This window comes from Anolis sagrei, chromosome 1 (assembly GCF_037176765.1).
Source record: "Anolis sagrei isolate rAnoSag1 chromosome 1, rAnoSag1.mat, whole genome shotgun sequence".
Classification (NCBI taxonomy): Eukaryota; Metazoa; Chordata; class Lepidosauria; order Squamata; family Dactyloidae; genus Anolis; species Anolis sagrei.
The window spans coordinates 27,840,045-27,864,639 of record NC_090021.1 but is presented as its reverse complement, the minus strand read 5'-3'; the positions used below and the strand labels follow the sequence as shown (position 1 = coordinate 27,864,639).

At 42.8% G+C, this 24,595-nt stretch overlaps 1 long non-coding RNA gene across 3 annotated transcripts in view; it reads left to right on the top strand.

Annotated features, from left to right (window-relative positions):
- The window catches only part of LOC132761492 (uncharacterized), a 36,872-nt gene extending 12,606 nt beyond the window's left edge, over positions 1 to 24,266 (top strand). For all 3 annotated transcript variants that reach the window (XR_010909157.1, XR_010909158.1, XR_009629963.2), the window contains 2 exons: positions 5,849 to 5,988; positions 23,828 to 24,266. This is a non-coding gene — a long non-coding RNA (uncharacterized lncRNA). The remainder of the gene's footprint in view (positions 1 to 5,848; positions 5,989 to 23,827) is intronic.
- The last annotated feature ends 329 nt before the right edge of the window (positions 24,267 to 24,595 follow it).

Here is a 24,595-nt window from a genome sequence, read left to right as displayed (position 1 = left end):
GGGGTTGGACTGGATGGCCCATGAGGTCTCTTCCAACTCTATGATTCTATGATTCTTCCCTGAAGAGACCACATTGCTAAGTATTCAAAGGGGGGGGGGGGGAGAGATAGTGGCATGCAGGATGAGTAAGACAACACCCCTTCTAAGCCTTCTAAAAAGGTAAAGGTAGTCCCCTGACATTAAGTTCAGTCATGTCTGACTCTGGGGTGTGGTGCTCATCTCCATTTCTAAGCCGAAGAGCCAGCGTTGGCCGTAGACATCTCCAAGGTCATGTGGCCGGCATGACTGCATGGAGCGCCGTTACCTTCCCGCCGGAGCGGTACCTATTGATCTACTCACATTTGCATGTTTTCGAACTGCTAGGTTGGCAGAAGCTAGGGCTGACAGCGGAAGCTCACGCCGCTCCCTGGAATCGAACCTGCGACCTTTCGATCAACAAGCTCAGGAGCTCAGTGCGTTAACCCATTGCGCCACCGGGGACTCCAGTCTAAGCCTTCTAAGCCCCTTCTTAAGATAGGCATGCATAAGGATTTTGGGGAAGGAATCCCTCACTCTAATCTATCTAGCCTAAATACTCATTGAGGGCTAGAGACTTGTGCAGTCAGGGATGAAACCCAACACAAGTGGTGTTAATTTATCGCATGAGTTTTTCAACTTGGACGCCCCCTTTAGGATTCACCCTGCATTCACATTGGCCACCGGGCCTCCTCTAGTAAGTCCTCTCTTGCCCTGGAACCTTCCTGTGGGCCTTGCTCATGCTTTCTCCCCCATGTTTTCCAGGGCAAAGAGAAGGGGCTGGTGGGGAGAGGAGGGGGAGATCTCAGATAATGTAGCGACTAACTCGATTATGCTAACAAACTTGGCATGAAAGCCAATACCGTTGTTATGGAGGAGAGCCGGTCGAAAATGTAATCAGATGCACCAGGCTGGGGGACGACTTCGATGGGCGGTAGGAAGAGACGGAAAGCCTCCCACACAGGCGTTTCTTTCGGAGTATTAAGGAAACCACGAACCCCAGCTAAGTCCATTGACCTAAGGGTGCATCTATATCAGGCATGGGCAAATTTCGGCCCTCCCTCCAGGTGTTTTGGACTTCAACTCCCACAATTCCTAACAGCCTCAAGGGAAGCTGAAGTCCAAAACATCCGAAGGGCCCAAGTTGGCCCATGCCTGCCCATGCCTGCTGTGTAGGAATGCCGGGACCTGCAGTCGGAGGACCATCCCCTCCTCCCTGATTAAGCTGCATCCCTGCCAGAGTGTTGCTCTTAAAGGACCCGTAACCCTATACCTGTTTACTCAACCGTAGGTCCCAGGTGTCCATTTGCCAGTTAAGGTTGCCCTCCTTACTGTCATAGACTGCCAACGTGAAAAACACTTCCCTGCTTTTCTAGAGGAGCAGTCGCTCAGCAATACATTACATTTTCAGGAAACCGCCTGTGGAGGAATAGATGCCTATGGGGGTTCTAAGTTCTAAGCACCATGGCTTGAAAGCCAGGATGCTCTTGATGTGAGCCTTCCAAATCAACTTACCATGACCCTAAGGCAACCTGATAAGATTTGTACAAAAGGGGTTTGCCCTTGCCTTCCTCTGAGGTTGAGAATGTATGACCTGCCCAAGGTCACCCAGTGGGTTTCTATGGCAGGGCTGGTACTGGAGTCTGGGCGCCTAGAGTTCCAATCCCATAGATAGATAGATAGATAGATAGATAGATAGATAGATAGATAGATAGACAGATAGACAGAGAGACAGGGCTAGGGCTTGGCCTCATGTTAGTGCCCCAAGTCCCCTTTGAGGAGATGGTGGTGGGGTATAAATAAAGTTTATTATTATTGTTGTTGTTGTTGTTGTTGTTGTTGTTTGAAACACAGCAAGATGAGTCCACAGCAGACAAGATCACTCTGCTGGCTGTTGTATTGGATACATGTTGGACACTTAATGTCCAATATGTTGGACATGTTGGACAGTCCTAGACACAGTGTCTAGGACGGTGTGATGTATCTGCGAATAATGTGTGCAGATCCCAGTGAGGTGGCTTTCTGCAGCAGGAAGATGGTAATTTTGTCAGCGCCGATTGTGTTTAAGTGCAGGCCAAGTTCTTCAGGCACTGCACCCAGTGTGCCAATCACCACTGGGACCACCTTGACTGGCTTGTGCCAGAGTTTTGCATTTCAATCTTTAAATCCTCATATTGTGTCAGCTTTTTCAGTTGTTTTTCTTCAATCCTGCTGTCACCTGGGATTGCAACATCAACAATCCATACTTTGTTCTTTAACACGATTGTGAGGTCAGGGGTATTGTGCTCCAAAACTCTGTCTGTCTGAATTCGGAAATCCCAGAGTAGCTTGACATGTTCATTTTCTGTAACTTTTTCCGGCTTGTGATCCCACCAGTTCTTTGCCGCAGGCAGATGGTATTTGTGGCACAGGTTTCAATGAATCATCTGAGCAAGGGTGTTATGCCTCTGCTTGTAGTCTGTCTGCTTGATCTTCTTGCAGCTGCTGAGGATGTGATCTATTGTTTCATCTGCTTCCTTGCAGAGTCTACATTTGGGATCTGTCCTTGACTTTTCAATTCTGGCTTTGATGGCATTGGTTCGAATGGCTTGTCCTTGGGCTGCCAGAATCAAGCCCTCCGTCTCCTTTTTCAAAGTTCCATTTGTGAGCCACAACCATGTTTTTTCTTTGTCAATTTGGCTCTTAATTTTTTCCAGGAAAAAATATATTTATTTTATAATTGAACATTATTTTGTAATAAATTATTATTATTATTATTATTATTATTATTATTATTATTATTATTGGGCTAGGGCTAGGGATAAAGATATAGATGGAGATGGAGATACAGAGATAGATAGGGATGGGGGTAGAGGTGGAGGTGGAAATGGAGATTGAGAGATAGATGGATGGATGGAAGGAACTGGGGTCCAAGTAGTGTCAAACTGTATTAATTTGACAGGGAAGAGTGAAAGGGACCTGGCTAGCTGTAGATGGAGAGGAAGGATACCCAACTGCCCGCCCTTTCCTCTTGAGCAACCCGATAGCCTCTGGGTTAATGGGGCCACCCTTGATTGCCTTTGTAGCCCTCCTCCCCTTTGAAAACTTAGACTGGAAACTCTTTGCTTGTGTGTGTGTGTCTAGTCCTCACAGCTGCCTTCTCTTCTAGGAACACAACAGGCCCAGTCCCCTAATTGATTAAACAAATCTGCTTTATTGGCCCAAGTCTGAGCAGGAGGCCAGACCAGGGGTGCATCTGCACTATAGAACCAAATGCAATTTGACACCACTTTAAGTGCTATGGAATCATGAGGGTTGTAGTTTAACAAAGTCTTTACATTCATCTGACAAAGAGTGCTGCTGCCTCACTAAGCTATATATTCCAGGACTCTATAGCATTCAGCCAAGACTGTTTAAGAAGTGATATCACACTGCATTCATTCCACAGTGTAGATTCACCCTCTCACTGTGTCGGGAAGGAAAGATGGAAATGATGGGGTGCCTCTGGAAAATAATCACTACATATCTATATAAATAAAAATGTAATGTTCATTTGTGGGATTAACATAACTCAAAAACCACTGGACAAATTGACACAAAATTTGGACACAATACACCTATTAGGCAAACGAGTCACCATCACTCATCAAAACACTGAAAAATACAACAGAAGGGACTTAAAAGGCCAAAAAAGTAAAAAGATGCTACAGTGCATGCGCAAAAACAAAACACACAAAAGTATATCCACACTCTCTTTCGGAGTACAGCTCCCAGCATCCCCTAGACCAGGTCCTTTAGGATAGGAGGATGATCCAAATGCACTGCTTCCAAGCTGTAACTTTCTCCTTGGATTTCTTTGAGAGCATCCCAATCCCTGCATATTTCCAGTTTCCTATTCCTAGACTGCAACTTCCAGCAATCCTCCAGATAGATAAGATAGATAGATAGATAGATAGATAGATAGATAGATAGATAGATAGATAAGATAGATAGATAGATAGATAGATAAGACATAGGTAGGTAGGTAGGTAGGTAGGTAGATGAATCAGGAGGATTGCAGGGAGTGGCAGTTCAAAAATAGGTAGAGAAGGAAGAAAGGGGAGAAAGAGGAAGGGAAAGAAAAGGGAAGGAAGGGAAGAGGAAGAGGAAGAGAAGGAAGGAAGGAAGGAAGGAAGGAAGGAGAGAAAGAAAGGAGAGAAAGAGGGAAGGAAGGTATGGCCACTGCCACGAGTGGCAGGTACAGCTAGTCATTTATATTTCTAAAAATTAGATTATAGCTATATATCAGCTTACATACAAGGTCTGAATGCCCAAAGGCCTGATCTTGGAAGATTCCATAACACTGAGCCATGGCAGATAAAGCTGTGTCAAACATATAGTGTAGACAGATACACACTTAGAGTAGTTTGCAATCATCTCCATGCATGCAACTCCTAAGCCCATAACACACACAATTATGATTACAAATTATGTCTTGAATTCTGTTGCTTGTTCCTCATAGTGTCGAGCCAGGGCAGTCCAAGTGCAGTCAAACTGCATTAATGCTAAAGAACCTTGGGAATTGCAGTTTTATAAGGTCCTAAGCCTCTTCTGACAAAGAGCGCTGATGCCTCACCAAATTACAACTCCCATCGTTCTATAGAATTGAGCCATGACAGTTAAGGAGAGATTAAATTGCATTCATTCTATAGTGGACATGCATTCTTGGACAGGTACATCCTAAATAAATAATAAACAAACAAACAAACAAACAAACAAACAAATAAATACATCTAGGATCCTGCTGCCACCCCTCCCGCCCAAAAAAACAAAACAAATTAGATATCTGGATCTTGAATATCAAAGACCCTATATTTCCTTCCTCTGTTGCAAATAGCAACCTTCTTCAAGCTTCCACTAGTTATTTGTTATGTATATAATTCTGATTGCTTACTGTACTGTATAAGTCTGTATTGGTATGCAGTTTTCCTTAACTCTATGTTGTGGAAGGGGCTGCACACCATGTGATCAGATCTGGGACTATTCAGAGCTCAGACTCCATTTTAAAAATGCTTTACAGACTCTATTAGACTCTTAGACTAGAGAGATATTTTCGAATTTGGACTGTTGATTATAAGAAAGATGCCTGTATTATCTGCACAGAGAAACTATGTCAAAACCTATATGTAACTGGATTGACAAGCAATATATCTGTATGCTGAATAGATGAAGCTTGGGAGTAAACCAACTATGTTATTTTAACGAAGACTACTTTATTTTTGGTCTCTTTAGAGCAGTGGTTCTCAACCTGGGGTCCCCAGGTGTTTTTGGCCTTCAACTCTCAGAAATCCTAACAGCTGGTGAACTGGCTGGGATTTCTGGGAGTTGTAGGCCAACAACATCTGGGGACCCCAGGTTGAGAACCACTGCTTTAGAGCATGATTTAAACCATTATGTTTTAAGGGAGAGTAGATGTTTTTGGGCAACAGAAAGAACACTTCTGAAACTTTGCTGAATGTTTTTTGTGCATTGGCATATTTTTGTTCCTAATAGTTCAAAGCGATATCTAGGTATATCAGTCTAACAACTGAGAAACCTAATTGCATTGCATGAATACGAGTAGATTCATGAAGAGGAAATTGACTCAAGTGAGTTTTTAACTTTTCTGAGAAAGATCATACTTTACAAAAGGTTAGCATCTCTAATAAGGTCATGCCTTTCCAAAGGTTATGATGATTATTCCAAATAGTGTGAATGCCAATTAATCTCCAAAAGGGTCATGCTTCCAGAAGCCTGTGGAGATTCCTGCTTTTTCCAAATAGCCATTTCTCAAAATCCTTGTTCCTTCCCCCCTCCTTTGCTTCTTCTCCCCAAGCTCCAGAAAAGACAACAAGAGCAAACAACAAACACAAGAAAAGCTAAAGAGAACCAGATGTCTTGGAAGGAGAACTAGAGAGCTTTTCGCCCTGGGAGAGAGGCAAATGGCAGTTCTGGCTGGGCACAAAACCCCAAATTGTGAGTGTTTGGGGGATAGTGTTCTTTCATATTGTAAAAGTTGGATTAAGTGGGTGGGTGGGTTCTGGGGGGTGTATTTCAGGTATGGGCAAACTAGGGCCCTCCAGAGGTTTTGGACTCCCAACTCCCACCATTTCTAATAGCCTGAGGCCCCATCCTCCCCCCCCCCCCCAGCTGCTTAAGCGAAAAAGAAAACTTTTATGAAAAGAAAGGGACCTGAGGCTGTTTGGAATGGTGGGAGCTGAAGTCCAAAACACTGGAAGGACCCAAGTTTGCCCATGCCTGAGATACACCCTGGGAGATATAATACCTACAGCATGCATCCTACAAGACAGGTGCACTGGTGGAGCAGTGAGTTAAAGTGTGGAGCTGCTGAACTTGCTGACTGAAAGGTCCCAGGTTTGAATCCGAATCCGGCATGAGCTCCTGCTGTTAGCCCCAGCTTCTGCCAACCTAGCAGTTCTTAAACATGCAAATATGAGTAGATCAATAGGTACCACTCAGGCGGGAAGGTAGTCATGCCGGCCACATGACCTTGGAGGTGTCTACGGACAACGCTGGCTCTTCGGCTAAGAAATGGAGTTGAACACCAACCCCCAGAGTCAGACACCACTGGACTTAATGTTAGGGCTAAACCTTTACCTCTCCTACAATTCTAGGGTGCATGCTGGTTTGGGCTTCTGGGAGTTGGAGTCAAAAACCCGACTTTGCACATGCTGGGCGACGGATCATGGAGATATAGTCCCAAAAGGAACTACTTCCAACTCTGGTCCGGTTGGAAGTGGAGGAGGTTCCTTCCTACCTTGATCAATGGGATAATTGAATCCGAGAGACCCAGGCCAGGTCGACAGGAGCCGGGGCTCAGGAGGGTTCGCCTGCCTCCCCCTCCCTCCGATCACCCTTCTCGTCTTCCTCGCTTGATGAATAGCGATCAGGTTTCCTCGAAGGGCTGCTTCCCCACCGCCCCGATTTTCACAGCCTCCCACCACTAACCCCAGAGCCTGTTTCCTCGACCTCAGTTAATGCCTCTGATTATTCCAAGATGAGGAGAGCGGCGGGAGGGGGACTTGGGGAATGGGGAGCCGACTTGGAGCAGACGCCCTTTAAACAGCTTCCCAGCTAAGGCCTGGGATACCGAGGAGGAAAGGATAACCTTACAGCACTGTCGGGATAGAAAGACAAGAAGGCCCGATGGATTGTTGAAGGCTTTCATGGCCAGAATCACTGGGTTGTTGTAGGTTTTTCGGGCTGTATGGCCATGTTCTAGAAGCATTCTCTCCTGACGTTTCACCTGCATCTATGGCAGGCATCCTCAGAGGTTGTGAGGTCTGTTGGAAACTAAGCCCAGTCCTGGGGATTCATCTTTTAGCTGATGTTGATATGGAGGTGCAACAGTTCAATTGGCTACCTTGATTGGTGTTTGATGACCTGATAGTTTTGAGGGTGCCCTGTTACTGCCTGGGATAATTCTTTGTTGCACCTCTATATCAATATCAAAGCTCCCTTGGCCAACACTGAGACCTGGGGTTCCAGGCTCAGCAATGAGTCCAGAATCACTCCCAAGCTGCGAACCTTCTCCTTAAGGGGGGGTGTAACCCCGTCAAGCACAGGCTGTAACCCTATGCTGCATGTGAGTCTAGGCTGCATCAATAGGAGTGTATTGTTTGGATAGAGGGAAGTCCCACTGTATTCTGCGTTGATGAGACCTCACTTGGCATATTGTGTCCAGTTCTGAACACCACAGTTCAAGGAACATATTGACAAGCTACAATATGTGCTGATGAGAGCAACCAAAATGGTCCGTAGGCCTGTAGCCAGGATTTTGATTCGGGGGCGGGGGCTGAGTTTGATTGGGGGGGGGGGAGGTGCTCAGGATCTACCCTAGCAAACCTTTTGTATCATTATCCCAATACCCCCATGCATATGGGATATATTGAGCATGGTGATCAGATCATGATATGAATAAACATAACAGTTTAAATAATGTACCAGTAAGGCCTTCTTGCAGACCACCCTGAGAATTTCGAGGGGGGGCCTGAAGCCCCTCAACCCCCCCACCCGGCTACGGGCCTGGTCAAAGGTCTAGAAACCAAGCCCTATGAGGAGTGGCTTAGGGAGTTGAGTATGTTTAGCTTGTGTTGCACCCTAGCCAGAATTCATCTTGCACTCAACACCAGCCAGGAATCAAAAAGTAGTAGTAAAACACTTTATTGAGAAGAGCACCTATAAAAAGGAAAAGTCACCATAAGAAATAAGAAAGGCAAAATCCAATAGGTAATGGGAAAAATAGTCAACAAGTAATAAGCCAAACCAACCTGGCAATAGGGAAAAAAAGGCAATAATCCAAACAGTCTGATCCATAAAACCAAGGTACAGTAAAACAGAATCAAAACACGAACATGAATCTAAAAGCAAGACTATAGAAACTTCTTAAAACATGAATCCAAACTCCCAAGATCTTAGACTCAAAACATCAACTGGAAACAAGGTCCGAGATCTTCACTGCTTTGCAGCATTGTCTGATCTGAATAAGGGAACAGATCTCTGATTTGAGGTCCCCATGACATGCAGTCATGCCTGGACTGGATGGATGGCCCTTTGGGTCTCTTCCAACTGTATGAGTCTATAGTTCAGAACAGCATGTACCTATCTGGATGCCCCCCCTCCAAAACTAGGCATGGTGGAACTGAGCCCTTTCTGAAAACACCTACCAAAATTGGAGCACTCAGATTGTTTGCTAGTTGATCTTCTGTAGGAAGCATCCATCAGGAGCTTAGAAACATTCAGACAATGACCATTGTTTAACCCACTCTATTTGTTTTTCTATCCACATTTGAACTACAGACCAAGGTTGCCCACTGAGGATGAAACATATTCTCAAGGGACCCACTGAAGTCACTGAAGTTTTGAAAATTTCACAGTGGCGACTAGATCCTATCCAAGATATTCTGATTTTCTTCCCTTGATCTAGGAATGGAGGGTGGGCAGGGGGCTTAGAAGGACAAGACTGGGCCCAATAGAAATATCAGAAGCTTACTAAAGGAAGGCCAGGAGGATGAAGATATATCACATATGACATATGTAGAACCAGTGAAGCTGTTCTAGGGTCCCTTTACCTTAAAATGTCATTTGTTGCTGTCTGTCAAATTGTAATCAATTGATTGATTAAACTCTTTAAACATCACCAACTTTCTCATAAGGGATAATTGGTTGAGTAAGGGATAATTCATTTAGTTTGCCAATAATCTTTTTACAACTCCCTGTGCCTTTTTCATATATACTGTACACTGTTCTGTAGCATCCTATTCTTTCCATTGCTTAATGAAGAGAAAAGCTGTACATCTTCCCTTTGAGCCAATTCCAGTGACAGAGAATTAAGATGAAGAAATTTTTTTCCTGGTGGTATGGGGATACCAAATCACCTTGTGTGTCTCCTGAGGAATCTGTATAATGACCAAGTAGCAACAGTAAGAACTGACCATGGAACAACAGACTGGTTCAAGATTGGGAAAGGCATACAGCAGGGTTGTATACTCTCTCCCAACCTATTCAACTTGTATGTAGAACACATCATGTGATGTGCAGGGCTTGACAAATGCAAGGCTGGGGTTCAAATTGCTGGAAGAAACATTAGCAACCTTACATATGCAGATGATACCACTTTGATGTCCAAAAGCGAGAAGGAGCTGAGGAGCCTTCTAATCAAGGTGAAAGAAGAAAGTGCAAAAACTGGGTTGCAGTTAAACATAAAAAAACCCAAGATTCTGGCAACAGGACTGATTGATAACTGGCAAACAGAGGGGAAAAAGGTGGAGGCAGTGACAGACTTTGTATTTCTAGGTACAAAGATTACTGCAGACACAGACTGCAGCCAGGAAATCAGAAGACGTTTACTTCTCGGGAGGAGAGCAATGACCAATCTCGATAAAATAGCAAAGAATAGAGACATTTCACTTGTAATGAAGATCTGCATAGTTAAAGCAATCTTATTCCTCATAGTAACTTATGGATGTGAGAGCTGGACCATAAGGAAGGATGAGCGAAGGAAGATAGATGCTTTTGAACTGTGGTGTTGGAGGAAAATTCTGAGAGTGCCTTTGATTGCGAGAAGATCCAACCAGTCCATACTTCAGGAAATAAAGCCCGGCTACTCATTGGAGGGAAGGATATTAGAGGCAAAGTTGAAGTACTTAGGCCACATAATGAGAAGTCAGGAAAGCTTGGAGAAGACAATGATGCTGGGGAAAGTGGAAGGAAAAAGGAAGAGGGGCTGACCAAGAGCAAGATGGATGGATGGCATCCTTGAAGTGACTGGCTTGACTCTGAAGGAGCTGGGGGTGGTGATGGCTGACAGGGAGCTCTGGTGTGGGCTGGTTCATGAGGTCACAAAGAGTTGGAAGTGACTTAGCGAATAAACAACAACAAAGGTTTTCCCTTGACATCAAGTCTAATCTGGCTCTGGGGGGTGGTGCTCATCTCCATTTCTAAGCTGAAGAACTGGGCGTTGTCCGTAGATGCCTCCTAAGTAATGTGGCCAGTATGACTGCATGGAGTGCTGTTACCTTCCCACCAAATTGGTACCCATTGATCTACTCACATTTACATGTTTTCAAACTGCTAGGTTGGCAGAAGCTGGGGCTAACAGCGGGAGCTCACCCCATCCCAAGGATTCGAATTGCTGACCTTCTGGTCAGCAAGTTCTACAACTTTGCAGTTCAACCCACCGTGCCAGTGCACATTAAACATGCACTTACACGTTCCATTGAACTTACTGAGACTTTGGGAACTTTATAATGGCAGCTAAATCATGTCCATGGTTCGCAAAAATTAACAGCAGGCATTTCTCAAGTATAATGGCCATGATTTGTGAACTGCTAGGTGGCATTTCTGCATGTCTCTTTTGTGAATAGAAAATTATTTCTTCAATGAGGCTTATTTAAAAAGTTGACCCTTGCTTCACTCCTCCTGGGTTTCTGTTAATCTCCATGCTTTTCTGTGTAACTGATATTCCTGCGTTCCAGTGAATTGCCTTGGAGAAACACTGAATTCGCAAACCGCTGTTAAATAGAACTATACACGTTCTGTGTAATTTTTGAGATGCAACTGGAAGAAAAGAGGTCATACCTGATAATCTCCTTATAAATAGGGCATTTATGGCAGTCTCAGTTCATTTACTCCAGAGCAGTCTTAAAGAAATATTATTAGATGCCAATAGATACAAGTGCTGCCAACAGTATCTTGGTAACAAGGGTATACATTTGGATAGTAGATTTCACTACAAGGATTACTCTAATTTAAGACAGCTTCCAATCTTATAATGTAAAAGTGTTTTAACCTTTAATAAAAAGTAATTAGGATAATTTAGATGCTTTCTTCTTGCTGTGGGGAGACATCTGTTAATTGATTTACTAAAAATGGGTCATCCTAACTCTAGAGTTAAGTCCCATACATTTTTATGGGTCTACTCTGAGTGTAAACTCAAATGCATACCTTGCCTTTTCTCAAAGAGTTCAAGGGAACTGTAGTTTTCCAAGGTTTTTAGCTCCCATGATCTCATAGCATTGAGCCATGGCAATTCAAGTGGTGTCAAAATGCATTCATTCTACAGCAGTGGTTCCCAGCCTTTGGTCCATTGAGCCATGGCAATTCAAGTGGTGTCAAACTGCATTCATTCTACAGCAGTGGTTCCCAGCCTTTGGTCCATGGACCACCAGTGGTCCGCAAGAACTAAAATATGTTCCTTGGTCTCACCGCTACTACACCATTGCAATGAGAGCAACTGGTCTCACAAAACCCTCTTATAGTGCTGAGGCTTATTAAATATGGTTTTCTGTGGTGAGCAGATGGCAATTACTGGATGGCATATGTTCTGTATCAGAAAGTAGAGCTGATGTGGTCTATCCAATGCAATTTTCTGAATCAGCCTCCCAAATATCCAAACTGAATCTAAAGTTGACCAAAAACTGATTCGTAACCCTTTTGGTACAAATGTTGGAGAATGGTCCCTGGTCAAAGTGGTCCCTGGTCGAGTGGTCTCTGTCATATTATTATTATTAACTTTATTTATACCCCGCAAAATCTCCCGAAGGACTCGATGCGGATTACAAAGGCCAAGGCCGCTGACAACAACAAAATACAAATATCACAGTAAAACTCATAAACAAATAATAAACGTCAAGCAAAACAATAAAACACTAAAAACAATGACATCATGATGCATTTAAAACCTAAGGCCGGGCCAAATGTAATGGGCAGAATTTAAAAGTGCTGAACTTGACAGGAGGTATGTAGAGGTTTTTGGAGGTAGGTGCAATGTGCAGACAATCCTAAAACTAACAAAGTGCATTTGGGACATGATGCCAGGAGTTTCCTATTCTGGAAAGGCACACTGGAACAGCCAGGTCTTCAAGCTCTTCCTAAAGATTGCCAACGTTGGGGCTTGTCTGATGTCCTTGGGGAGAGAGTTCCAGAGTCGGGGGCCACCACAGAGAAGGCCCTGTCCCTCGTCCCCACCAAACATGCTTGCGACGCAGGTGAGATCGTGAGCAGGGCTTCTCCAGATGACCGAAGGGAATGCGTGGGTTCGTATATGGAGATGCGGTCATGCAGGTAGGCGGGTCCCAAACCGTTTAGGGCTTTGTAGGTGAGCATCTGCACCTTGAATTGGGACCGGAAAATGAACGGCAGTCAAGTGGTCCCTGGTCAAAGAAAGTTGAGAACCACTGTTCTATGGCATAGAGTCATAGCTATAGATTTCTTCATAAAGAATGGGACATCAATTATGCTATGCAACCCTTGTTTGATGGTGACATGCACAACTGAATGCACAAACATATGTGGAACTGAATGGACAATGAAATGTGCAACCCAATAAGCATCTCCATGTAGAATGGCTCTGCATAGGTAACATCATTTATGCAATCTTGCACTAAATGTGGACAGCCACCTTAATAATAATAATAATAATAATAATAATAATAATAATAATAACAATTTTATTTTTTATACCCCACCTCCATCTTCCCGAAGGGACTTGAGGCAGCTTACCCATGGCACAAAGTGCCTAAAACAACACATAAAATAAAATAAACACACAATACAATACAATACAATACAATACAATACAATACAATACAAGATAAACCAGTAGTATATAAAACTACAATTTGAACTCAAAATGGCACCCAATAACCTATGGTGTTGACTATCATAAAAACATGGTCAACTATAAACAACAAGAAGGGAAAGGGATCGTGCAAGCTGCAGCTAAGGAACAAGAGCATGGAATGAAAGTACTGTGCTTTATCATAATTGCAAACCATTGGCTAGACATTTTCAAAGGCTTGTCTAAACATCCAAGTCTTCAACTCCCTCCAGAAGGAGGATGATGGGGGCCTGTCTAATCTCCCCGGGGAGTGCGTTCCAAAACCATGGAGCTGCCCCCAAGAAGGCCCTCTCCCCTACCCCACCAACTGTGCTTGTGTCGGTGGCAGGACCACAAGGAAGGCCTCCCTGGCAGATCTTAACACTCACGTAGGTATATGGGGGGATGCAGTCATGAAGATAGGCAAGGTCTGAACTATTTAGGGCATGGACAAACATTTCAGGCAAACATATCTGTTTCTGTAGAAATTGCTTGCACAGAAGCCAGCAACAGCATTCTAACAAAACTTGGTATTTGAAACAGATTTGATAAATATTACATTTGCACTATAACTCCCAGGTCTCCTTGTCTGGCTGGTGGCCAGGCAGATTGAAGGATTCTGAAAGCTGGAGTTCAAAATGTAAAATATGGTATGCCTTGATACAGTTTATATGCCAACATGACATGACTAGTGCATTATATTGCACTCAATATGAAATCCTTGCAAACCCAAGGAGCAAGGTTATAGGGCAGACAGAAAGGGAGTCTTTCTTTTGATCTGCATTTGGCTTGGCCTCAAAAACACTTTTCAAAGGAAGCCCCATGTCAAGCCCATTACAGCAGCCTAAGCTGGATGTAACTGGGGCATGTGTAATGGTGGCAGCTGCGGTTCTCTCCCTAGGAGAGAGGGATGGTTATTAAACCAATTTAAAGCAGCAGCAGAGGTATGCCTAATCATTTTCTCTTATTAGTGGGTGCATTGAGACCTCTGCTGTACCCTTTTGCTAATGAAATCAATATGAGGACCAATGGCTCTATTGAAGGAGACCCTAGGAGAAGCCACAGTTTGGCCACAGATGCCAAGTTCTGAGATAGCAGATACTGGAGACAGGGCAGTCGAGGAGAACAGCCATGAAAGGTTTGGCATGAGACCTCAAAGGGGATGGCGAGCATGTGTATATTTCAGAGGGAGGGAGGGCAGGGCAGCAGAATGCAAAATCCAAAATCCTTTTGATAAGACTTGAGTCAAAACTTCCCTCAAGGCATCTTTAAACTCTGCAGTTGGCATGGAGCATGGCGTATAATCCCGGCACAGACACCCATCTTGGCAGGAGTACAGGGCTAATATTTTCACAAGGATGAATTGTTCTTGACCAGTTGCACAAACAGTCTCGCCCACAGCTCCAGCCGGGGCAGTCTCAGCAGGCTCGTTTACATTCTAATTGTTGTTTTTTGTTTCTCACTGCCGCGATGGTCATCCTCAGGGACAGCCGAATCATAAATCTCACTTCACATCTAATCAGCATCTTTCAAAATGCTGTGTGTTATTATTAACCAACCATATGGGAGACCAAACACAATATTCATCATGCCGATAAGTTTCTTCTTTTTCTTAAAGCATTCAGAAGCAAGATCACAGCTTGGAAAACTTCCTTTTAGGGGACTATATTTCCCCCGTCACCAGCCCAAATATCAAATAATCTTGATCACTGGTAAGACCTCTTGAGGGATTCTGGGAATTATAGTCTAAAAAAGGAAACGTTATCATTTTCTAAATAATGCTTACATTTATGAAAAGAGAAATGAACATTTATTTTTAAAAACCAATGAACAATGAAAGAAATGAATGAGATTCAACAGTAACACCAAGATGGTTAAAAATCTAGGAATCAAATAGTGTGAATAATGGCACAGCAAAATAAATATATTGTTTGCTGCTGTCAAGTTGGCTTTGATTTTTGGTGACCTTATAAATGGGAGTTCCTCAAGTCATCCTATTGACAGCTCTACTATGTTATCTTGCATATTCAGGCTTCTGGCATCCTTTATTGAGTCCATCTATCTGGAATGCAGACTTCTTTTTTCCTTCCACCTTACCAAAAGCATTAGTTTCTTTTTAAGTGATCAAGGGTCTGGAGAACAAGCCCTATGAGGAGCAGCTTAAAGAGCTGGGCATGTTTAGCCTGAAGAAAAGAAGGCGGAGAGGAGACATGATAGCCATGTATAAATATGTGAGGAAAAGTCATAGGGAGGAGGGAGCAAGCTTGTTTTCTGCTGCCCTGGAGACTAGGATGCAGAACAATGGCTTCAAACTACAAGAAAGGAGATTCCATCTGAACATTAGAAAGAACTTCCGGACTATGAGCGCTGTTCAGCAGCGGAACTCTCTGCCCCAGAGTGTGGTGGAGGCTCCTTTTTTGGAGGCCTTTAAACAGAGGCTGGATGGCCATCTGTCGGATGGCCATCGCTTTGGATGCAATTTTCCTGCTTCTTGGCAGGGGGTTGGACTGGATGGCCCACGAGGTCTCTTCCAACTCTATGATTCTATGATTCATAAGAAGACATGTCATGTCTTCTCATGACATGTCCAAAGTAGAACAGTCTCAGTTTAGTCATCCTGGCTTTTAGGGATGGTTCTAGGACCAATTTATTTGTCATTTGCCACAAAGTCTCCCCTCACCCCCAACCCACATCCTCCTTTCTCTCTTATCACATCATTACAGAAAATTGTGAATTAATACCTGTATATATGTACCAAGGTTTCGAATAAAACCAGAAAACAGAAAACAGAAAAAACAGAGATACACAAGAATAGACAGATAATTAACTCATAAAAATTAACTAACAAGCCTTTCTAAACCTCCGGAGAGCTGCACCAAATCAAACCAGTCATGCCGCGTGCTACAGGGGAAGGCGAGGACTAAGGAAAGAAAACTATCATATGGGCAGACTATTCTTCTAACTGGTTTCCTTATTTTGACATATGAAGATTAAGGACCTCTTCCTTGCTCAGGCATACAGGAAGCGTCTTCCAGAGGGCCAGGGAAGTGTCAATAATGATATGATCATCTTGGGTCATGTTTGCTGAGGCAGGCATTTTCCTGACACCGGCTACATAAATAGTTGGTTCCTGTCAATGATGTGGAGGCAATTGGGAAAGGGCGAGGAGGTGGAGATGGAGAAGCTCTGTTGCTGAAGAATAGTAGGGTAAAGTAATAAACTGTACTTTGTGGCTACTAGGGCTATTCACAGATAGTTAAGGTGTGACCAAACTGCATTAATTTTACAGTGTACATACAGTGAAGCAATGAGTTAAACCTTTGTGTCAGCGGAACTGAAGACTGATAGGTCAGAGGTTCGAATCCGGGGAGAGCATGGATGAGCTCCCTCTGTCAGCTCCAGCTCTCCATGTGGGGACACGAGAGGAGCCTTCGACAAGGATGGTAAAACATCAGGGTGTCCCCTGGGCAATGTCCTTGCAGACAGCCAATTCTCTCACACCAGACACAACTTGCAATTTCTCAAGTCTCTCCTGACACACACAAAAAGAAAACACTGCACATGCAAGTCAGGCCACCTCCCTAAAGTTCAACATAGCTAATGACATAAATTGATCTCAAGAATCCCCTGCAATCTTTGTAAAAATCCATTCATCCATGGAAGTAACAGACATAAATTCAATTTTATTTATATTGATAGAATTTTATTTGTATAGTTATACTACATATTGATTTTTATAGCTCAACCCAAGGCAATTGTTGAACTTAACCTATCAAAATGATATATCACATTATCTTGTTTACGTGAAAAAATAATCAGAGTCACCTTTACCAAGTGAATTTGTGTATATCATGTAGCCTGAATCTTGTTTCTGACCCATCTCAAAATATCCTTCAATTCTAGTGAAATTCCAATAAAAAAATAATTGGTGTGTCCCAAGATTCCATTAAAGTAAGGTTCATGTATGCTGTGTAGCCTGTATTTTAAATAAAAATAGCTGGAAAATGCTCCCTCAGTTTGGCAGAAAGCTGTTAAGTCGTTTTCATGTAAAATAGTAACAAAGAAACAATATGTAACTTGCTACTTTCTACAAAATTTTTAATAGTCTCAAGTTGAACACAATAATCAAATAATGAGAGAAAAGCAAAGAAAAACTGTATCTCTTCACTGGGAATTTATTGAACCTTGCCGGCCAGCTGTTATGAATTTGGAAGAGATGCTTCTTCCTTTATGTTTTGCTTTTAAATAAAGTAGATTATATTGTTGCCTGAATTTCATTGAGCAGATAGCAATTCCACGGCAAACTTGACTTCTTCTCAAACATATTTCCTCCCTCTTGAAAATATCCCTTGAGAACACACATGGTGGCTGAAATTTGCTGCCTGCTGATTTCTAGTATCAAGCTTATGTTTCACTTGAATTCCACTTAAACTTTTCAGAAGCGTATTAAAGGGATTTGAGTACTGAATGAAATGCCTTGCATCTGGACTCTTCGACAGAGGAACAATCAAAATATTATCAATTGTGAATTTTTCAGTCAATTGCACTGATGCCTAAGAGCCCTTCCACACAGAATATAACCCAGAATAATCAAGGCAGAAAATCCCACAATATCTGCTTTGAATTGGATTATCTGAGTCCACACTGCCATATATCCCAGTTCAAAGCAGATAATGTGGTATTAGGGGCCTAATTCAGAGTAATTAATGTATTGTCAAAGGTTTTCATGGTGAGAATCACTGGTTTGTTGTAGGTTTTTCAGGCTGTATGGCCATGCTTAGAAGCATTCTCTCCTGATGTTTCGCCCGCATCTATTGCAGGCATCCTCAGAGGTTGTAAGATCACTCAATGCATTTCAGGTAGGAGATAGCTTAACCTTGAGTGACAAGGAAACAAAATGAATACTCCATGTGCTTTACATGTGAGAAAGGTCTCCATTCTATAAGAAATTTGGCAGATTAAAAGGCTTCTTTTTTTGCAAACTATCCAGCAGATTATGAAACCTGTATTTGATATGTCCCAGCAACAGCATTTCCTACTCACTATATCAGCTACTTTTCTCAAGTGATAGATTGCCCTATCATTTCTCTGAAGGCATTCCTGAGAGGAGTGATTAAATACAAGCAGAAACGGTGTTGAGTTGCATTTGGGGAAACTGAGCAGTTTTCGAATCATCATACAGTGGGATTCACTAGTGAATAACTTTTCATAATAATCAAGGCCAAAGGACACACAACTTTCAATGATGTTGATGATAGTGTACAAAGTTCATTCACCAATGCAGAAAAAGACATACAAGTCAGGCAGATTCCTAGCTCTCTCTTTCAATGAGGTTTCAACTGAATACATTGTTCCCTTCAGTAAGCAAGGTCTCAGTGCCTTCTGTTTGCATTGCATTACTTTCAACGAGATACAGGGCAAACAAAGAATGGGCTACTTAGAAGTCCCTGAACAGACTCAGCAGTGGAGTGGGCAGATATTGGATTTTCATATGCAAGAAATATATGCTATTAATTTTGTATAGTGATTTTATAACATTGCACATTTATATAGATTTTATTTTATTTTATGCACGAATGGCCAATGGTCTAAGTATTAATAAACTCATGTTCCTGCTACAGGCAGTCCTCAAGTTAGACTTACAAATGACTTACAGTTACAAACTAGGATGAGACAATAGGAAGTGAAAGAAATCTACTCCTGGGAAGGGAAATTCACTCTTGAAAAATTTATCATGGGGAAAAGAGGTCTCCACTGAAGCATTCCCATCAATCCTTGTTGTGTTTCCACAACAAGCCAAATTGGCACTGGTGAGTGTCATGATTCAATGAGAACTAGAACCTGGATCTCTGGAGTCCCAAGAAAATTCTCTAACCACTACATGGAACTAAACTCTACAAGCTAGCTGGCATTGCCCTCACCCCCCCCCCCCCAATGTGCGATGGGAAATTGTTGCTGTGAGAGAAATAAGGTTGAACACTGTGAAAGTCATCCTCTCAGTAGACTGAAATCAAGGAAAAGCTTCATGAAAACCACCACTTCTCTTAATGTACCCCCAGCAACAGCAAGAGTATCCCTCTGGGCAGCTAAATCAGGAAACTGAACTGAATCATGCTGTCCAGACTACCCGGAATTTGTGGGATACTCCAGAGTTTCCAGCAACCTCCAAAGCATGCCCCGACTTTACTCAAAGCAAGACAAAGTAAATTTTAAACAAAAACAAAACAACAATAAACAACCCCCTGCAATGAGGTGAAATACAGTGAGGCCAGAGCAAGTCTCAAGCAAGCCAAGATGGAGTATAAGAAGAAGGTCGAGGATTATTTCCACAGTAACAATGCGAGGAAGGTGTGGCAGGGGATTCAGCAAATCACTAACTGTAAATCGAACAATGACATTCCTGCTGAAGGGGATGCCTCATTGGCAGAGGAGTTGAATCCCCTTTTTGCCCACTTTGAAGTAAGCCCACCAGAGGTAGCTGGAATTCAGCCATGGGGCAGTTACAGCTCTAACCTCACTATGGAGGAACATGAGGTAAGGTGTGTTGCAAATCCTAGGAAGGCCACTGGACCGGATGGCATTTCTCATTGGGTGCTTAAAGACTGTGCTGACCAATTGGTTGGTGTTTTTACGGTGATTTTTAACTGGTCTTTATCACAGTCTATTATCCCATCTTGTATGAAGGCCTTCATCATTGTTCCTGTACCAAAGAAGTTCCATACTGGTAATTTTCAGGACTACAGACTAGTGGTACTCACATCCATCATCACAAAGTGCCTTGAAAAACTGGTGTGTAGGCATATCATTTCTTGCCTTCCACATACATTGAACAAGCATCAGTTTGCAAATAGAGCTAACAGATTAACAGAGGACACCATAGCCATCATGCTCCACACTGCTCTGACCCATCTGGAATGATGGGGGAACTACGTGAGGATGCTTATTGAGACTTTAGTTCCATGTTTAATACAATCCTCCCACATAGACTGGTGTCTAAACTAGTGGATCTTGGATTGTCATATTCAATCTGTTCCTGGATTATGGACTTCCTGTCTGGATGTTCCCAGAGGGTTAGATTAGGTAATCACACCTCTTCAGTTCTCACTCTCAACACTGGGCTGTGTGTTGAGCCTCTGCTTTACACTTTGTACAGTATGATTGCACCTATATCCACCATAGCAATGCAATTACCAAATTTGCAGATGATACAAGAGTGGTGGGATGAGTCTACATATCAGGATGAGATGGATCAGCTGCTCTTGTGGTGCAGGGACAATAATCTGATTCTTAACATCAATAAGACTAAGGAGCTCTTAGTGGACTATAGAAAGAACAGACCAGAAATTCAGCCCTTTGTCATAAATGGAGACCAAGTGGAGCAGGTGGCCAGTTTCACTGAGTGTCGCTGTTAAGGACAATTTGACCTGGGGTACTCATACGGCAGCATTGGTTAAGAGGACCCAGCAGAGACTGTACCATCTGAGTCTTCTAAGGAACCAACAACTGAATAGGTTCAGTTGTGTTTTTCTTTATTGTTCCTTATCAGATTCTTTAAAGCAGAGTTGTCACCAAGTACAGGAAAGATAATACTGAAAAAAATGCACTTACATACTCTTTGGTGGTGCAGCAGGTTAAACCACTGAGTTGCTGAACTTGCTGACTGAAAAGTTGGTGGTTTGAATCCAAGGAGTGGGGTGTGCTCCTGCTGTTAGCCCCAGCTTCTGCCAATCTAGCAGTTTGAAAACATGTAAATGTGAGTAGATCAATAAGTACCACTTTGGCGAGAAGGTAACGGCGCTCCAAGCTTTGGAGGCATCTATGGACAATGCCGGCTCTTCAATTTAGAAATGGAGATGAGCACCACCTCCCAGAGTTGGACATGACTAGATTTAATGTCAGGGGAAATCTTACCTTCAGTTTCACAAATAAAAAGTGCACCTTCCCTGAGTCTCTTCGGGGAAAGAGGGCGGTTTAGAAATAAAGTATTATTATTATTATTATTATTATTATTATTATTATTATTAGTAGTAGTAGTAGTAGTGGCTAATCTTAGATTGGCTAAATCCATTTGCTTCTGCCTGAACCTATTGGAAAGGATACTTCCTTTTTTTCTGTCTTCCCTAGTGAGTTAACCAAGTACAAATTATATTTGTACTTTGAATCCAGTTTGCGGCAATGGAAGTAAACTGGGAACAAAAGAGGAAAGTTGAAGAGAGACATTTTAAAAGCAGCTGAAAAAGTGGGACAGAAGAAGATTAATCAGGACTGTTCTCATCAAATCCTAAAATATATAAACAAACAAACAAACAAGCAAGCAAACTGCTCCAAACAACAACTTGTTTCAGAACTGGAGCATGAAATATTAAACTCCAAGTGAATTATGTTGTCTTAATCTTTCATCATCAAAATATGGAGGAGATTTAGAATGTTTTCGTTTTAGAGTGCTTGGCAAGCAGCCGCTAAGACGAATGAGGCTCACTGATTTCATTTGTACCTGTGCCAGATGTCACTGCTTGATATGGCTGCTTTGTTTCATCAGTTAGACAGACTTTTCATAGGGATGTTGATTGGATGAGAGGCACTTTTGAAAAATAACATGATGTCAAATTAGCAGGCATCGAAGAGCCCATTATGAGCGATAAATGATACTCCAAAAGAATCACCACTTCTCTTTTGTCTCATTAGACATTAGACTTTCTTATTTCATTTTATAATTTGACTGAATTTTAATTGGGCGTAGCAAAACAAGAGCTACAGGATACATTTGGTTAATGGGCTAGGTTTTTAAAAAAATGCAGTAACTATTAAGATGACAGTTTGGAAAACCAGACAGCTGGAATTGCATTGTACAATGTAGAGCACATTCTTCCAGCATTCATTTACTATTTAATAAATGCTTACATTTATGTGCTATTTTTTTCTCTCATAAGGGGTGCATCAGTACTATAGAATTAATGCAGTTTGACACAAGTTTAACTGCCCTACTGCAGTGCTATTGAATCATGGGAGTTATAGTTCAATGACTTGAAGACGTACAATAAATGTGATGCCCAACTTACTCTGACGGTCGAGGTTGCTGGGGGTGGTGGTGGTATAAGCAGGTCTCAGTGGAGGTGTTGCAAGATGTATGTTTGGAAACATTTTGCTGAATGGTAAGTGGATGCTTTCCACATTTTCTGGTGGCTGAGTGACCATGGTGGATTTTGATCCAACTGGTGCATCTCAGATTATCTTAGGGGATCTAATCTAGGCCAGATCTATGTACTTACCAGTCACTAGGCATATTAGTCAATGCCTGACTCCAGACTCATATGTAGGCCAATCCTTGTCCAAATAAAGTTGTGGTCTCTCTTCTAATTGGAGCGAATTACAAGGAGCGGTTTACCCCCCTGTTTAAGGAGCTCCATTGGCTGCCGTTTAATTTCCAGTCCCAATTCAAGGTACAGGTTACCACCTACAAAGCCCTGCATGGGTTGGGACCCACCTACCTTCATGACTGCATCCATGTCTATGCTCTTGCACAATCCCTTCGATCAACCGGGGGGGGGGGGGGGCTCCTTTCACTCCCACCTCGGTCGCAGGTGCGACTTATGGGGACGAGGGAGAGGGCCCTCTCTGTGGTTGCCCCTAGACTTTGGAACTCACTACCCATTGAGATTAGCCAAGCATCCACACTGCCAGCCTTCAGGAAGAGGCTGTTCCGGTGTGCCTTCAAGGATTAAACAACAAATCCCTCACCTTGACCAACTCAGCACATAATGTTTTTGATGCACTTTATCTCACCCTTCAGTGAACTAAATCCCATTGTTTGTCCCATCCGAACCTCCCACCAGATATATCACCCTACTCATCCATCTCACCTAGGGTTTTAAAAATCCTATTAGTTGTATTTGGCCCTGTCCAGGCATGTAGCCCGGGGGGGGGGGGGGGCAGCTTGGGGGCTTCAGCCCCCCCTGAAATTCTGATGGTGGTTCGTGAGAAGGCCTTACTGGTGCATTATTTAAACTGGTATGTTTATTCATATCATGATCTGATCACTATACTCAATATATCTCATATGCATGGGGTATTGGGGTAACAATACAAAAGGTTTGCTAGGCTAGACTCTCTTTAACTCAGACTCAGCCCCCCCCCCCCCCCCGAAACAAAATCCTGGCTACGGGCCTGGCCCTGCCCACTTGATTATTTATGTTTTACCTTATGCTTATTTTATATTATTTTTCTTTGATTTTATTGTATTCTATTTGTTGTATTAATTTATGTTTTTTTGTTGTATTCTTTTGCTTTGTTGTAACTGTTGGGCTTGGCCTCATATTAGCTGCCCTGAGTCCCCTTGGGGAGATAGAGGCGGGGTATAAATAAAGTTTTATTATATTATAATTTGTTCTCCAAGATATGTGTCTGAGAGTTTTGGGGGATTGGCATGTTGAGTGCAATGACAAAAAATGACTATTATTGGTACCGTTAAAAAATCAGTAGCCCACATTTTGGGGGGGCAACATAGGCTCCCTGCCACACTGCCCCTATATCCCAGTATCTGATCCCAGATTATCTGCTTATCCCAGATTATTTGGTAGTGGAGACTCATATAATCCAGTTTAAAGCAGATAACCTGGGATCAGATCCTGGGATAAATGACAGTGTAGAAGAGGTCATAATTCATGATTCCTAAACTTCCTCCTCTTTCTTTGACAGCTGTTTATGATCCATCAGCATGGAGAAAGATGCCACAGCAGGTAGTGCCAATTTAGATGGAACCCACCACTGGCTTTCCCATGACCACGTCTTTCCTACTCTTTAAGCTTTAGTGTGATAAGGCCGGAATCCCATGTCTGAGTTACAACCCCAGTTAGCAACCGGGCTGCAGCTCTTTGGACCAGCTGAAGTTTCTAAGCACTCTTCAAAGGTAGTCTCATGTATAGCATGTTACATTAATCAAATGTAACTAAAGGAAGTGTCGCCATGCGCACATCTGATATCTCAAGAAACAGGCACAGCTGGCACACAACCTTTAACTTTGCAAATGTACTCTCAGGCACCACTGAAACCTGAGCTCCCAGGCTCAAGTTTGAATCCAGGAGCACCCCCAAGCTGTGGAGTATCATCTTTACAGGGAAAATAAACCCATTGGTACAGGCTGAATCCTTATTCCCTAATCTGTCTTTTGACCAACCAGAAACAGCTCTGTCTTGTTTGCATTAATTTTTTATTTGTTCAACCTCGTCCAATTCATTTCTAGCGACAAACATCAGTTCAGGATCAACAATTGCTTCCTTGATTTGTGGTGGAATCCAGTGCAATCCAGTGCCACCAAATCCCAAAACCTCCAGACAACCTCTCCCAGCAGTTTCACATATATGTTCAATAGCATGGAAGCAGAAACAGGCCCTGAATAACACCACAGGCCAACAGTCAAGAGCTCAAGCACTAATTCCTTAATATTCCTTTCTGGGTTTGCCTATT